The 15,495-nt window shown below is 49.9% G+C and overlaps 1 protein-coding gene across 2 annotated transcripts in view; it reads left to right on the forward strand.

The window, feature by feature from the left end:
* LOC120961086 (homeotic protein female sterile-like) overlaps positions 1-15,495 on the forward strand; it is a 159,736-nt gene that overhangs the window by 733 nt on the left and 143,508 nt on the right. For both annotated transcript variants that reach the window (XM_049605335.1, XM_049605334.1), the window contains exon 2: positions 1,762-3,983. The gene's annotated coding sequence lies outside the window, so the exon portion shown is untranslated. The remainder of the gene's footprint in view (positions 1-1,761; positions 3,984-15,495) is intronic.

Here is a 15,495-nt window from a genome sequence, read left to right on the forward strand (position 1 = left end):
TTTGCAATCAAACCACCACCACCACCATCACTACTGCAGGAGCTGCAAGCAAAAAACGAACAAAAAAACCCCGCACACAATCAGCGTTGGTGGGTGGAGGTCGTCGTCTTGGGGGGGGGGGGGGTGTCTCTTCGTCCTCTTCTGCCCCCCCCCTGGTAGCGACCACAAGGATGTTGTGCTGTGTGTGTGTAGAGTGCTGTTACAACGACTGTCTTGTGGTCTGTGTCGCAGCGGAATGGATGCCGCAGCGGCGGTGTCCTGACTGTGCCCTCAATTGTGCACGGATGCATTTTTGTGTTTTAATTAATAATTATTTTTTGTTGCGTGCCTTCAAAATTCACAAACATTGCAATCAATTGAACACACACACACACACACACACACTCAAAGAGGCAGCTAATTTCAAATGAACTGTTCCGATTCATTCTTATCCTCAGTGAGGTTTTTTGGTAATGAAAATGGTAATAAAAGTGTTTCAATTAGTCCAGTGTAAAGATTAGCCAAAAAAAAAAAAAAATGACACTGCAGAAGTGCAATGGACCGCCCTGATGTGTGCCCGGAAGCATCAAACAATCAACCGCCAGAAACACTCTCCCGCAGCAAGCAATCGACAAAAAAAAAACTAACCAACCACCGCCGCCGTCACCAAGGACAATGCACTTCGATTGATTCGCATTTTTTTGTTTTTTTTTTCAAAAACAATGCACAGTTGTGCACCGGGCCAGCACGAGCTTTTAATACCAACGCGAGAAAAAAAACAAATGCTCGAAGTTTTATGTGTCAAAGATTTAAATTATTTTTTTTTTTTTGCATTTTTGTGGTCAACGACAATTTGGCTGCCACAATCGTGTTCCGATCGTCCCGACAAACAACCTGATCGTGCGTGCGTGTGCGTGTGTGTGTGTGTTTCCTGCTGTTGTGCACGCATCAAAACGCAGCAGAACTGCACACGGTCGGTTCGCGGAAAATTTTCCATTTAGTCACTGCGCACGTTCGTCACTTGTTGGGGGCGCGACTTACTTTTGTTTTTGGGGGAAAAAGATTTATTGTATTTTTTTTTTAACATATTTTTGGCTCGTTTTGTCTTGCGTTGTTAGTGATACGGGGGGGCACACACAGCTTCACCGGAACAGTCTTTCGTCATTCAGGCCATCAGCATGGCACATTTTTAATTGGAAAACATTTTGTTCGCACACCACCCCGCTTCTTCTTCTTCTTATCGTCTTGCTGTCCTGTATTTGGGTCATACTGTTTTTGTTGTTGTTTTGTTTTCGTTCTGCAAAATTCTTAAGCAGAGGAACGAAGGTTCGCTGTCTGTGGTGGGCAGAACGCACAAAAAAAAATGACACATTCCCGAAGGAAACACAGGCATTCTGTTGTTCTATTTGCCCACCCCAGCATCCCTAGAATTGTGTGTGTGTAGATTGTTGCCCCCCCCCCCCTCCCTTTTTTTTGTGCAACAGTCATCCTCCGCGCCCGTGTGTGTCTTTGGGCGAATATAAGAAGGAAATCGCAACTCCCCGCGGTCATCAGTGTTGTCTTGAGCGATCGTGTGTGTGCAGCTAAAGCGACGGGTTTTTGGGAGTTTGTTAGTAGCAGCCACGAATCTTGCGTTGTGTGCAAACTTGGTGGCGAAAGACTTGCTTTAATTCCTATTAGAAAAAGAATAAACACTAAGCGAGGAACCGGAATTTTCAATTTTTAATATTAATTTTCTATTGTTTTCCTCTATTTTCTCTCTCTCTCTCTCTCTGCTTGCAGGAAGTAAAGGAGCAGAAGCAAAAGAAAAACAAATCTGATACAAAACAAAATAATATAGGACGTGTCTCTCCGTGCGTGCGAGTTTCAACCTTTTTCCCCACACACATACACACTTGCAAATCCCGTTTACAGCACAAGGATATCTTAAGCTTCTAGTGTGTGTGCGTGTGTGCGTGTATGTGACACGGTTTTGATGTTACTCACTGTTTCCCGCTCTCAACAACAACAACAACAACAGCAACAACAACAACAACTACAACAACACATGTCCCTGGCGTGTTTTGCCAAGCGTTAGCCGTGTGGTGGTGCTGCTGCTTAGACGAAGGCGCAACAGCAAACGTAAAAGCAAGAACAAGATTGTGTGTGTGTGTGTGTGTGTGCGAGAGAGTGTTTTACAAAATAATACAAATAAAAAAAAACACATACACAGCGCAGCACGAGCCCAGAATCAAGCACAAATCGCAGGCAACAGCAGCAGCAGCAGCAGCAGCAGCAACAAACACTCAAGAAGGAAGATCACCCCTTCAGGATCAGCGCAGCACACCTCCTGCGTGTGCGCGCGTGGTTCCGTGCACATGTGTGGGCTGCCCGCTGCACGATCGTCTGCCGTGTCCAGCGCGAACAGGGTGAACGGCGGCAGCCGCATCAGCACTAAGCCGCGGACCAGGAAGACCACATTGGCGTCGCTGGTGGCGGCGGCTGCGGTGGTGGTGGTGGCGGCGGCGGCAGCAGCAGCCGTGAGCAACAGCTCGCTGGCGTAAGAGCAGCAGCAGCAGCAGCAGCAGCAGCAGCAGGTGAAGGACGGGGCCATGTTTGAAGATGGTAGCCACCGTCCACGCGCGCACCGGGCCAAGATCGTCAACCTTTGCAGCGACGCGTAAGCAAGTGTATCGTCCCTCCGGGTAGCACCAACGTGTGTGTGCGTGTGTGTGTGTGCGTGTGTGCGCGCGTGTGTGTGTGTGTGTACCAGCAGCGCACCATCCCGCGACGTATCCACACACCCCTCCCCACCCACCCCCCTCCCCGGGGTGCGAACGATTGTTTGGTTTGGTTTTGTTTTGTTTTTGTGTTTGCTTGCGAGCAGACGACGAACCTCCCCAGCCCAAACCTTCCAACCGCTTTTTGGACAGTGGAATTTGTGTGTGTGTGCCAGTGTGCAGAAAGTGTGTTTCATTGTCGGATCGGATCCAGTCTAGCGCCGCCACCACCGTCCCAGGAATAGCAGCAAAGCCCCCCGTCCCCCTTCTCCACACGACGGTCCTGGCGGCCACGGGAGGATCGGGTGGATCTCCAAGGAATCAACTCCTCCAACTTCGGCTGTGTGTGTGTGTGTGTGTTAGAACAGTAATCGCGTGCAAAACCGTGCTTGTGGTGCAGTGTGTTGCCAACTGTATCAGGATCCTTCAATCAATCAAAGCAAAAAAGGAGGAAATCGATTAAAAAAAAAAAACCCAACTACTCCTCCTCCGCAACAACAGCCTCCTCTCGCGATCGCGTCCGTGTCCTCCCGGGTGCGTGCTTCCGTGCGTGTGTGCGTCTAGTAAGCCCATGTGGACATCTATGTGTGTGTGTGCGTTTGTAATAAAGTTTTAATTTTGTGGCGTCGAAAAAAAAAGGAAAAAAAACTGAACCTCTTGCCAATCCTGCCCCTCGTCGTGGCCACCCTGTGTGCGTGTGTGTGTGTTAATATCCTCCGGAAAGCTCCTCAGTCATAATCACACGCCCGACCGACAGAGTGTAAGAGAGAGAGAGAGAGAGACTACGACCTACACACAATCAACCCCGAACCCAGCGGAACAGCGCATCAGCCTCCTGCTCACCACCTGCTCCTCCACCCTTTCTCTGTGCCTGTGATTGTGTGCGTGTGTGTGTGCGTTCAATCAAGTATCTAAGCGCCCGCACAGCCCACCCACCCCACCACCTTCTTCCTCCTCAAAACCAACACTCCCCCCCCACCCCACTCTCCTCGTGTGTGTGTGTGTGTGCCGTGCCGCATCCCGCGCGACACCTTGCAGCCTTCTCCCCTTCTTCCTTCACTTCGCCCCTGCTCAGCCTCCTCTCCTCATCGGCGACCGATCGGACACACACGACCATCAAGCCGCGCACTCCACCGCCCTCCCCAGGCTGGTACGCGGCGCGTCCGGCTTTGCCCACAATCAACCGACCGTTATATATGGAGTGCTGGACGGGTAACGCCCGCTTGGCGAAATTCTTCGATTAAGGTAAGTACCCGTTTGCAGCTCATTTGTAGAAGGATCGAAGAGGGGAGGGTCGTTTTTGTTTTTGTTCTCGTTGTTGGATGCTAAGGAACGGCTTCCCACCAATTGCTACGCTCTGTTTGCGTTTAAATATACCTGTTTTGCTTCGCACTCCGGGGCGGTCCCGTGGTACAGTCGTCAGCTTGTACGACGTAACAGCATTGTCCGTCGTGAGTTCTAGTCCCTAGAATGGATCGTTATATCCTCCCCGTAGCGAAGGACTTTTTCTATATCCGGATGCGTTTGTATTTGAATAAAGTCTCTCGAAAGCCTGTATTTATAAGCTTTTTAGTTAGTAGTACCGTTAGGGACTCGCTAGGTTTTAAGCAACTAACTTCAACTCAACCACAGAGAGGCAGACATATTGAAATTGAAAAATGAAATGAAATTAAACGCGTATGCCCGCGCAGTAGGGGGAAGGTTACGCCAAATTCTTCTAAAGAAGAAGAAGAAGCTTTTTGCACTCCACCTCTGTAATGAACTCCCCATCTCACTCCCAATCACTCACTTACGGAGGGAAGAATTCAAACTGAACACTGACCAACTATCCAAGTTTTGGGCATTGGGGAAGAGGCTCAAGTTGAGGATGAGTTTTCCTTTCCCGATCGTGTTCCGATTTCGATACAGTTCCCGGAAGGTCCTACGCAGCAGCAGCTCTGTTTCGAAAGAGGAGCTCTCTCAGCTCCTGAGCTGACTCTCTATTCTGAGGTGGTTGAATCGCCCAAAAAGGGTCACGCGAAAGAGTGAAGAGCTCTTCCGTCGCTTCCGCCCACTGGAGCATTGATCCTGCTATTATTGGTGTGTTTGTGTGTCAATTTCGTTCTTAGAGGGTTGGGAGTGATAAACCGAGCCAAACGGAGCTGAGAAGAGTTCTAAAAACTTTACAGAGTGTGTTTGGTAAGGGAACGACGGCTCTAAAGCTCTATATTAGCTGTCAGATTTGTGTCACACTCTCCTTGCCGGGAAGGATGCAAGGATCTTCTCCTTGTCTCTGACACTCTACATTTACACACAGACATAGCATTGCACTAGGTCCACGTCCTCCCACAAAACCAACCATGATCCTGGTTCTTCCGACGGCATTTTCTCACTCACCGCAAGCGCGCCCTCCCACAGGGTGTGTGGGACACAATGCAAATTCGCGCAAGGATACGCAACGACAACTCACCCGTTGGCTGTGCGTGTGTGTGTGTGTGTGTGTGTGTGTTTTGATCCAAGATGGACACGGGTCCTCCGGACGGCCTCCATCGCTCCCCCATTCCCATTCCCGTGTTACTCAGTCGCTCCTTTTTGCGGGCAGGGCAAGGATGATCGTGCCTTCTAGCTAAAGTCTATCGATGGGTTCCTGTGCGTGTGTGTATGCACGTGTGTGTGTGTGTGTAATATGTATGGAGGCGTGGCTTAAATCGCACCAACACACACACACACCATGGGCCCACATTACCGCCCTCCATTCGCGGTGGTGGCTCTTTTTGTGTGATAAAGGGCCGCCATTTTTTCTTCCCCCTTTCCAGTCCGCTCCTACCTCTGTCTAGCTTTTTCACCGTTCACAGGAGAGGTCTTGCGGCGTGGGTTTTTTTTGCTGTTGTTGTTTTGGTTTCGTTGTGCTGTTGCCGTTTTCCAACTTTTGTATTTTCCCTCCCCCCCAAGAGCACCGCGCGACTCTGTGTCCTTCAGTTTTTTTTCTGTTCTTTTGCTCTTGTTGGGTTTTACTGGGGGGTATAGCCTCCCTCAGCCTTCCACCGACTTGGAGGCAGCCCGTTTTTTCGTTGTCGCTCCGTACATCACTCTCTTTGCCTCCCCCCCCACCGGACAAGTTGTCTCGCTTTGCCGCTTTTCCCGAAATTGTGCATCCCACCGCGGGAGCAGTGCATCATCCTGGATGACTTGCTGTGTGTGTGTGTGGGTGTTGTGGGCACTCATTTCACGATGTAGTCTTCGGGACCTGCACTCTTACACCGCAGCGGGGAAGGTGGAGGACTTTCACCGGCGGGGAGGGGGGGACCTTCGGTAAAAGTCCACGATGACCATCCAGTCCTCCTCCAGTGGCAATGTATGCGTGCTCCGAATTGGATCACAGACGCCCCAATGTACCTCCATCGTAGGTGTCTAGGAACTTTGGATTCGGGAATCTTCCCAGAGCTTCCAAGGTTTTGAGGCAAGGGGGGGGGGGGGGGGCGAGGGTGGAAAAGTGTACTGCAAAATCATCCGATAGTTCAAAACATCTTCCTGCTTCTTCACACACAGAGGCAAATCCACGGCTCCAAGATATCGACAATCAGGTGTTGGTGGTTCGGGTGGCGAAGTCCAGCAACTTTCGGGATGTTCCCATCCCTCCTCCTCCTGGTGCGTCGGCGTGGTACTTCCCTGCGCTCCACGGTGTGCTATCGTGCTATCTCGCCTAGGTTCTATCCCTCTCTTTGTTTGTGAGCGTGTCTGGGGTGGATTTGCAACGAAGGGCGAAGGTTAGGCGTGTGCCAGAGCAAGTAGCGCATTTTTCCTTCGTTTAAGGTTTTGCAGCAACGCTGCAGCAGAACCTTTGTTGATGTTTGTTGTTGTAGTTGTTGTTGTCTTTGCTGCAGGCTTTCCTTTCTTCAGTGTGCGTGTGTGTGTCTGGCATTTCGGCCATGTTTTTTTTTATATTGTTTTTGGTCGTTGTTTTATGTTCGGTGTTGCTCTACTTTTTTTTGGACAAAGAGAACCAACCAACGCCCGTGTGACCCAACCACCTCGTCCTGTGTGTGTGTGTGTGTGTGTGTGTTTTGGCTGTGGTACGTGTGCGTGTTTGTGGTCTTCAGCAACGCTCCACCGATTGGTCAGTTCGCTCTTTCGGGTGTTTTCCTTCCGTTTGATGGCTTTTCCGCATCGAAGGAAGAAGAAGAATAAAAAAAAACACACACACACACACACAGGATCTCAACAAAAAGGGGATTTTCGGGAACCGAAAGCGAGAGAGCACCAAACTGTGTGTGTGTGTGAGAGAGAGAGAAAGACCGACGGAGGGGCGGATTTTAGCGTCGGGTAATGTGAGGACCTCCCCAAAACTGTCGAACTGCGGTCGGCTTTTGTTGTCCACCGCAAGAGTTGTGTTAAGGGGAGGGGGGGGGGGGTGTCCAGAGTGATGAGGAGGAGGTGGAATTTCGATCCAGGAGATCTTGCGCTATCGATTGTGTTGAAGTTGATATTTGTGTACATAAGGTTTCGTTGTAGGCTACAAAAAGTAGGGGTGCCTGGGCCTGGGGAGAGTTCCGACAACACCTGGCAGGAATGCTCTGGAATGCTCTGCTTGTTGTGCGTGTGCCTGTATTTGGATGCACAAAGCTCCACCCGTTTTTTTTGCTACTGTCAAGCAACGAAGAAGCACAGCGTTGGGTCCCAAGATGCGCTAGAAAACGTCCAAGCGAGCTAGAAAACAAGTGGGTATGGAGGGGAATGGGGAGGCATTTTGCGAAAATTTCGCGCGGAAAAATTATTAGCACAACGATAAAAATAACATCTCCTTCAGGTCGAGAAATCTTGAGGGGGGGCCCATGTGTGTTGTGTGTGTCAACCGTCGGGCCTTCGCTGTCCCTCTCGACACCTCCCTCAATACACACCACATCGACCAAATCCTTGGGTTTTGGCAGTGCAGAAAGAGAGAGAGAGAGATAGGCACATGGTGTCAATTAGCGCATCTTTGTGTGTGGAGCACCTAGCATAGGCCTAGGTGTGTGTGTGTGTGTGTGTCTGTGAAGTGGGCAAGTTTTTTTGCAGGAAATGCGCGTACACCAACAACCCATCTTCCTGGAGCGTTTGAGTCGGTAAAAATACTCGCGCACACATATAGTACACACGACCTTGGTCACCGTCCAGCCATACCATCCTGTGCGTCCTGTGCGTCAGCATTTCAGCTGCAGCTTGCTTCTTTTTTTTTTTTAGTACAAACAGGTGTGTTGGCGTGCATACTCCGGCACGGGAAACCTCCGAGAAATGTGTCACACACTGCGATCGCCCAGAGACACACATCCACACCCCTCCCTCCGGGGGTGTGTGTGTTGGAGAGGGGTTTGATGGGCGCAGGTCGTACAAACTCGCGACCCAAAATAGATTTGCAAAAATTCTGCTCCTCATTGCGGAGAGAATTGGGACGCAAGGAAGGGGGAGGGGGTGGAAGAGACGTGCTCGTGTTTGCAAATCATCTGTCCGTTCGCTCCTCTATCTCTCCCCCATCCTCCTACCCACACCACCATCATTGCAATGCGGTTTCGCAAACGCAAACGTTTTTGCGCGAAATTATTAGATGTAAATGTCCTCGCGTCATTGCGTGCGCGGGTGCGTGGTCACACCGTGCTCATGGTGTGACCCAATTTCCTGAGGGGCAAGATTGAGGGTTTTTGGGGAGAGATGCATGCAGCACTGGGGGGCCCGTGTGTGCGTGCATGCGTATATTAGGTAATGACCCGCACAGGCACTCTCTGCGGTGGTCTTCTTTCCGTATTAATAGAACTTTTCGCAACTCTTGCGTGCGTGTGTGTCTTACCGCGGGCGGTAAGGTTGTTTGCATTTGCTGGTGCAGTGTAGCCGGACACCCCAACAACCATTGATGGAGGGAGAGAGAGAAAAAGAGAGAGAGAGACGAATCGAAGAATACAAGATCCTAAGATCCCAACATCTTGAAGTTCCTAATTCCTGGAATGGCCTGGGCCTGGAAGAAGTCTCCAGATGTGTGGATTGTGAAGGTCTCGATGCTCGCTTCTAGAGATCTTTCATCTTGTCTCTCTGTCTATCTCTCTCTCACTTTCTATCATTGATATCTTGATAAGCTAGCTTCGAATTGGAATCGGAGTCGTCTCCGAAATCGGCTCTAGAATAGGAATCAATTCCAGTATCGGAATTGGCTCCGGAATTGATTCCGAACACGAAATCGGAATCGGGTTCCGAGCTCCCACCACTAATCTTGATGCTGCGTATCAGTCACTCTACCGCCTCTGCTGCTCCATGGCATCTCCAAAGATCCTCCACGTCGCTGACTTGGCGCAGACGAAGGGCTTGTTAGTTGGGCGGGGTTGTGCGATGCCCCATATCGCGGCCTAGCAATGCAACACAAAAACTGCATACGACTACGTGCTGGGATTTCGCCTATCTCCACATATATATGTGTGTGTGTGTGTGTGTGTTTTTGCATGGACGTGGGCAAATTTGCTGGGCATTTGTTGCGAGATTCTCTGCTGCTTCGGGGTGCAGCGATTAGATAAGATTAGACGAGCTCCTCCTCTCCTGCCACACCCCCCCCCTCCCTCACCCTCTTCTTTTCTGTGTTTGCTTGGGGAGGGTGTCAGAAAAAAAAAGATTAGCGAAAACGGTGTGCTACAACAACACTCTGCCCTTGGTTGGGGAGGAGGACCTCACGTAGTAACAAGCGCTAGATGGGTGCGAGAATTCGCCCTTTTCTTCTCTGTGTGTTTGTGTGTTTGTGTGTGTATGTGTTTTAAGACGGTTTTTGCAAGCGATGGACAAAACTAGTCCACAAGGGGGAGGAAAAAGGGGTTGCTGCTCCCGGGGCTAGTTGAGCAATCGTCCGATAGTGTTAAACTTAGTGTGTTTTGCGTTTCCGCTTGCGCCGCAGCGTTGGAGGGGTATAGATCATCTACTTGGGCGAGGAGAGGCTGGCTTAACAAATGATATTATTAAGGAGCGAGACGCCCCGGGCGCAGAAGTCAGCTGAAGCGATTCGATGCACAAAGAAGAATTGCTGAGGCTCAACGATGCACGCCCACTGCACGTGAGGGACGGCTTAGTAGCCACTCGAATGCAGGAGGAGAGCAGTACCTGCCCACCTGATAACAAGGTTCAAACTCATCTGTTGTGTCCCCAATGTGTGTGTGTGTGTGTGTGTGTGTGTACCCGAGTGACATCACACGACCAACCGGGAGAGTCACCGAGAGGTTGCCAAAGACGAGGCACTCGGCACGCTAGAATGCAAACAGAAATGCAAACATTATTTGGAGATGGCGGAGCCCACTGAACGAAGATGACTGCTAAACCAGGGGGATAATAGTGTGGAATCAGAACATTCCACTTGGCCAAATGCACACGTAACGCGCGCGCAATGGAAGATACCCAGGCACACAGTGGGAGCTGGAATTTGGTTTATTTTTGTATGCTCCCGACGTCTTCCCGACTGCCCGCCCCGGTGTGAGAACGGGGGTTGGTTGGTTTCGCCGATGTTAGATGCAGCGCAGCGTTGTTGCACATCAAAGATCTCGCCCCACCAAGATAAGGAGACCCAAAAAAAAAAAAAAAAAATGCGGCAACACACGTATTGGTGCATTAGTGCGAGACGAGAGTCGTAGATTTTAGGCACGTACGTATGGCTCATCTGGGTTTTTTGTTTCTGTGCTTGTTTGTAACTAGCAGAAGTAGTAACATCTTTCCATTAGAAGTATCGCATCATCTTTGGACCTTTTGTAGAAGTGTAGGAGACTTCTGTGGGTCGTCACGCCACTGTACAATTGCACATCTCTGCTAGCAACCAAAAATTTGCTGTTTTGGTCCTTTGAACCGGATTTTCTTTGAAGCGCGCGCGTGCTCCATTGCCTGGGGTGTACGTACTTTTCTGTGGGACACACATCTGCTCGCATCTTCAAAGGGTGTGTGCATTGCTTGCTCCAGCTCTACACTTCCTGTTTTGTGTCTAGGCGAATCCGACGTGTGTGTGTGTGTGTGTGTTGACACACCTGTTGGATGTCCGGTCGGAGCGGTTTTCGACCTGTTCGATCCGCGTTACAAGTGTGCCTAATCCCGAGCGGATGGTAGGCAGACGGCCTTTGATCTTTTGAACCCAGCAAGTTTCAGCCAACTTGTATCGATTGCTGCAACTATGATGCGCGCGTCCCCTTAGCAACTACGGCATCTACCCAACTGCGTCTGCTGCGTGGTTCGTGTAACCTCACCACATATGTGTGTGTGTGTGTTATGCGCATGCGTAAATTGTGCGTGCCGAAAAGAAGGGAGAAGTGGATGCGAGAAGCCATGCGTAGAAGCAAAGTAAGTCAGTAAGGCAGTAACGCATCATCTCTCGGCAACGTTCAGGCCCGAAAAAAAAAAACAAAACCAGGCAACAAGACGAGAGCAAAAGTGCCGGTTGGGGGTAGTACTGGTTCTTCCTCCCTGCTGGCTACAGTTTTTTTTCGGGTTCAATCACGCCTCGCGATGCCTCTCCAACCACCGCACGGATGAAAGCGAAAGCGAATGTGCCGGGAATGAAGGAAGAGTCTTGTGCCGTCCCCACGCACTCCTCTGTCCCTATATTCTTCTGTGCTTGTTCGCACTCGCCCTCTCTCTCTCTCTCTCTCTCTCTCTCTCTCTCTCTCTCTCTCTCTCTATCGCTCTCTCTCTCTCTCCGTACTCGTTTACTCTTGCTCGTACAGACGCGACGTAAACGGGTTACGCACATGCGTGTATGAATGAACTCGGCTGTTCGAAAGCGAGAGAGAGAGCAGTGCGTACGTGCGTGAGAGAGCGAGCGCGCGTGGAATTGATAGTGACCTTGAACGAGAAACCAATATTTGAGGGGCCGGTTTTGGAATTGGAGCCGTCTCCTGCCACTCCGTGTTCCCAGGGGAGTTTCTCGGGTGACCGCTGGAGGAGGAAGCGAAACCAGAACCTGTCCTGTTGCGTCACACACGCAGCTTCGCCTGATGGATTCGTTTCGTAGCGTGTGTGACGGCGTTGATGGCAAGTATTGAAATGCATTTTTTTAGCTTTTTTTTTTTATTTCAACGAACTAGGAAAAGAACTTAGAACTGTCAGATGGTGGGACAGTAAGTCGTTTTTAAGAATGGTAGTGTGTTGTGCTGACATCTCTACACTTTGCCGGCTAGAAGATGTAGCTCTGTTTAGAGCGTCCCTCTTGTTTAATTCTTTTCTAAGCGCCGGTGTTCACCATAACACATCCTACACAGCGTATACAGTGAAAAAACGCCCTGTTGAGGAGTCTTAATACTAAATTTAAACACACTCAAATCGAACAATACAATACAATTTCGCAAAAATGGCGGAAATAGAATGATCGAATACACATCGCAAGGGCACCACTGCTGGACGCCACGCCGCTCCATGACCTCGAGCTTTGTCAAAAATCGATTGTTCTTTTTTCGTCTCTCTACACCCTGCCGCCGAACCCTTTCTTTTCTGTGGTTCGTTCTATCTCACGCAAAGGCTTGTAAGCGAGATACAGCGAGAAAGAGAGAGCGAGATCAATGCAAACCATCTCAACTGGTGACACGCACGGTGGACGACAGACGAACACTTCCCGTCGTACACTTGACAGATGATAGATCTTCCCGCTCTTTGCTGCGCTCTCTCTCTCTCTCTCTCTCTCGCTCTCTTGTTAGGTTTAGCTTAGCGAGAGTAATAAGAGCTGTATTAGAAGTAGCGCTCCACAGTGTCGTTTGCAACAACAACAAAAAATTGCACACCTCGTTGACCTTCTCGTTAGCTGCTCTCTCACCCTCTCTCGCTCACACACACACACACACATGCACAAGCTTGCCTGCTCTGTCGATCACAATTTTTGCAAAAATGATAGCGAGGCGGCATACGCAATGCCCCACTGCGGGGCATTAGGTTTCGGGTAGACTATTCTATTCGGTGCGGCGGAGTGAGTGTGAGCGCGATCGCGTAGATTGTTTCTCTCTCTCTCTCTCTATCTCTCTCTCTCTCTCTCTGTGTTACCGCAGTCCGGACACGCACTCGGGTTTGGTTGAAAGTGTTTATTTGCATTCGATTCTGTTCATGCAGCCCGGAAATTGGACCGTTTCTGAGGTTCTGAGCATTATTGTGGGTTAACATTTTCGGACTTTAAGCTGGTGATGGCATATTGTTGGAGCGTACGGAGTGCCCGTAGCACGGGCACGGGGGGGAAATTAAAATCAATTTGGACGAGCCAAAGCGGAGAGATCCGTCATCCGTCAACTACCGAACTCTACATGCAAAATGGTAGCACTGTCATGTAGACAAATGGCAGCGTTCGTAACCGATCCTCCCCCGGAGCGTTCGCTCCGAAATCGATCGTAGAATCGTAAGGGAGCGCCCAGCGGGCAATTTGGGCAAATGTTGGGATAGTTTTGAAGGAATTATTGGTTTTATAACGTTTGCTCCTGTGTGTAATGATGTATTCAAACCAACTCCAAAGCAATTTCTTCGAACATTCCTGTTGATCTGGTCCAGATGGGAAGATCGTCGTACAGCAGTACTACGGGCTATAGGTACCTGTACGTGTGCAAGAGAAAAAACAGCACTCAAGAAAAACAGCACATCATTGACGAAACTTTTGAGGTTGTCTGGAATTTGCAACAGGAGCTCGAAACTGTCCGGAATAGGCATCAAAGTATCGTTGCAATTTCATGAGTTTTTTGAATGTTTGCTTCGATGAAGTGAGTTTAGCAGTGATTATGACGGATTAATTTTGAAGTAAGAAAATATTAGATGCGCAAAATGCCTTCAATGTCCGTATTTGAAAGCAATTAATCTGTACCAGGCATATGATATAAGGCGAGGAAAAGGAAACCTATCTTGCCTGATTTCAGAACATACAAGATCCCTTGTAGTTCTGCTCTAAACCCACCCGCCTTCGACTGCATAGACAGTCCAATCTATCGACAGATATGCTGTCCACAAATCGTGAACCAAAGGGCCATCCCAAAATGGAGACGCCTAATTGCTGTTTCTGGCTAAAAGCGGCTGAACCAAACAGTAAACCATCTCGGATAAAATTCTTCACACAAATGTTGTTGCAGCTGTAAAGCTTCGTTTGTTTTGTGTTCTTCAAATCACACGATTTTGCGCGAACAATGCATTGCTATGGATTTTGTTAGGAACAATAAAGCTCATTAGTTAATCTTTCCAAATCTGTGCTCTTTACCAGTTAGATTTCGCATTAGAATTTTTCCTATTAGAGAAAGGAAGAAAATTGGAATTTCGTATGAACAACGACCCATTTTCTCCTATTTTTGAGAATTGTGTTTCATTAAGACTTTGAGCCGTAATATTTTGAGTTTGACTTAGAGTTTGATGTCCTCCCGGCAAATGTCCACTGTGTGTGTGTGTGTGTGTGTGTGTCCCTGCCATAGGAGTCGGAGGATTTGCTATTAGCAACAGCAGCGTGACCCGGACCGCGGGACCGGCATTTTATTGTGTGATGCTTCCCGCTGCCAGCGTTCAACAAACCCCGTATGGATGGGGGGGGGGGGAGAGCATGGCAACGAGAGAGAGAGATATGATCACCGTCCTCTCCTCCCCCTACTAACGGTCGCGGTCGTTTTCGGATTGTTGGCCAGCCGTTTTGCGCAAAATTTGCAACCGTGTGGACACAACACAGCGAGAGTAGGAGAGGGTACATGTGTGTGTGTGTGCGTTGCTCTCGCATTGAACGCACTCTTTGCTGCTCTGCTGGCTGTATGCGTGCGTCTAACGATTCACGCAGCCGGCTAGAGTGCGCGCGCGCAAACACTTTTGCAGCGCGCGAGCGTGTGTGCGAGCGAGAGAGAGCGGTCCGTCTGTGTTTTTGGAGGTCATTCGTGTGTTTCCTATGGGAGATGGGGGGGGGGGGGGGGGGGGGGTGTACCCAAAAAGCGAGCAGAAGGTACAGCCAGCGGCGAGAGAGAGAGAGAGGGGTGAGGTGGCCGTGACGTTGGTCCGCCAAAAAGGTTTTTCCGTGTCGCGGGCCCAGGAAAGCAGGTGGTGGTGGCGAGCGGCCGGGGGGTTTGCGAATTTCAGCTCGCATACAACCACACGCTCATCCTCCCCCTTCCTTGGGTGGGTCCGATCAAGGGGGCTTGTTTTTTTTTTTTTTTTTGTTGGTCCGATTACGCAGCGCGCAAGAGTTTTGTGTTATTTTATTTTTGCAAATTCCGCTCCTCTCCGTTCCGCTTCCTTTTCAGTGCCTTCTCCGCTTTTGCGCTTCCAAATGCGTGCTGATTCTATCTCGCTCGCATTACGACACAGCTTGTTGTGTGTGTGTGTGTTTTATCTCGCTCTTCGCACTCACTCGCACACGGCTGTGTGTTGCGGTCGCATTCTCGCAAATGTGCAAAAATTGTGTGTGTGTGTGTGTGTGTGCGTTTTTTTGGTTTGCTGCACGCCGGGCCACTGGTTTAGGGATACTTCTAACCTCGCTTCTTTTTTTTTTTTGCAAACCACACATTCCCCGCCCTTTTCTTCCTCTTTGCCTTCTCCTTCGGGTTGGTTGGTTGGTTCGCAGTGTGTCGGTTTTCTCCCGCGGCGACCGATTAGAGTTATTGCAGCTGGAATGAATTAGATTACGTTTTGTCGTCGTCGCCCATTCTCCTCCTCCCGGTTTGACGCGGACAGACACTCGCACACCGAAGCCATAGCACAGCACCTGCGTGTTCTTGGTGTGTCACGCTCGCATCCTCCTCCCCCGCCCCTTCGTCGGCTGCCAAGGTGTGTGTGTGTGTTTGTGTGTGTGGTGCAC

Source organism: Anopheles coluzzii, chromosome X (assembly GCF_943734685.1).
Source record: "Anopheles coluzzii chromosome X, AcolN3, whole genome shotgun sequence".
Taxonomy (NCBI): Eukaryota; Metazoa; Arthropoda; class Insecta; order Diptera; family Culicidae; genus Anopheles; species Anopheles coluzzii.